Below are 1721 nucleotides of genomic sequence, written 5' to 3'. Positions count from 1 at the left end.
TGGCCGCTTGCTTACCTTCAAGCTTTTAAGACCCCAGACGCTATATCTTTTGATAGCCGGGCACCATCAGCTTTCTTCACCACATTTGCTTATTTGCCTGCTTTGTCTTCAGCGGTTGTGTTGGGAAGGTGAGCATCATAGAATGTGGCAGGATTCTTTAATCTCTTAATCACTAACTTTAGTGGTTGGTACATAAATTTGAATAATAATTGTACTGACTGCATTTATTTGTTGATGTGTAGATACTATCCTATCTCAGAATTCAAGATGAATCTTGAATTTTTTTAAATGAAGAATGTGGCGTTATTCCTCTTGTACTTGACATTCACCATATACTAAACCATATAATTGATTTAAATTGGCCAATACCAGTCCATTTCAGTTCAGCCTAGGATATTGATTTTTTTTTCCCTAGGGGATAGCGCAAACGCAGTCCCCCACTACCACAAATTATGCAGTCGAGTTTCCCACATTTGGGGAAATCGCAAGGGTCAGCACATCTGGAGTGCAATGGGTGAGCCTCACCCTGGGAAAACCACCTTCATGATCATGGTATCTCCCCTGCCAGATAAGTATAAGGATATTGATTTTTATGTGTTCCATTTCATTTTTGAATACTCCCAATTTTACTAGACTCACACTTCATGTATTCAATGTTCTGATTGTCAATGGCTGTTTGCAGCTGTTCCTTCGTATTGTGAGTTGTGCTCCATTAACAAGTGAAGATTCCTATAGCTTTATTAGATCCACATTATTATGGCAGACTTGACTTTGAGGCATATTCTCTTCCTATTTCTATTTCTTGGTGTCTTCCAGCCCAGACAATGTTTTGCTGCTAGTCATAATGTTCTCAGTGTTAATGTCTCAGAAGTTGACAGCCTTTTCCTTCTTTGTAGTCTGTTCTTAGTCTGGAAGCTCCACTGAAATTTTGGGTGACCCTGCTTGTATTTGAAATAAAAGATGGCTTCCAGCAACACACAAGCCACCACAGTATGACAAACTGACAGGCAAGTGGGAGTTCATAGATTTAGTCAACATTAAATTAAGTGTCCAGAGACTATCGAGTTCAGGCAAGACAAAAATAAGAAAGAAAAAAGTATCTGCAGACTCAATTCCAAATCATGGCAATTCCATGTGTACCAGAGTAGAATTGTGTTCCCTGTGGGTCTCAGTGGCTGTTTTCTCTGGCATAGGTCTTTCTTCTGAGACATTTCTGGGTGGACTTGAAACCCCAACCTTTTGACTATAGCCAATTGCTTAACCATTTGCATCACCCAGGGACACCCCTGGCAAGACAAACATCTGGAATTACTGTCACATTCCTTCTGGTCTCATTGGCAGACATCAACAATCACTCATAACACCCTTTCCTATTGAGCTTAGAGCTCTGATGTATAATCTTTCTCCGAACAAGGATGAAGACAAGGGCTTCTCAAGCTTTAATATGCATTGAAATCACCAGAAACTCTTGTTTAAAATTAATTTGATTCTGTAGACTGCACTAGTACTTCGATCCCCCATGATGCCACGGTTGCCAGTCTCCAGCTATGCTTTGAGCAGAGAGGGGAGTCCATGTAGCCACTACCATATCACCAGACTTGGGTTGTTTGTCCTCCTGGAAGGGGTTCAATCCTCTCCTGTTATGGATGAATTAGTTGAAGTGTGTGGGGAGGTATAGTCACATCACTCTTTATGTTTTGCAAAGTAATGTAATCCTCATA

General features: G+C 40.6%; 1 non-coding gene across 1 annotated transcript; it reads right to left on the bottom strand.

Moving 5' to 3' along the window:
• Positions 1-412: 412 nt before the first annotated feature.
• Positions 413-576, bottom strand: LOC115868362. Its single transcript, XR_004045538.1, has one exon. It is a non-coding gene; the product is annotated as a U1 spliceosomal RNA (small nuclear RNA).
• Between the last annotated feature and the right edge of the window lie 1145 nt (positions 577-1721).

Source organism: Echinops telfairi, unplaced genomic scaffold, assembly GCF_000313985.2.
Source record: "Echinops telfairi isolate 266 unplaced genomic scaffold, ASM31398v2 ScPeMD7_9;HRSCAF=40, whole genome shotgun sequence".
NCBI lineage: Eukaryota > Metazoa > Chordata > Mammalia > Afrosoricida > Tenrecidae > Echinops > Echinops telfairi.
This window is presented reverse-complemented; position numbering and strand designations above follow the sequence as displayed.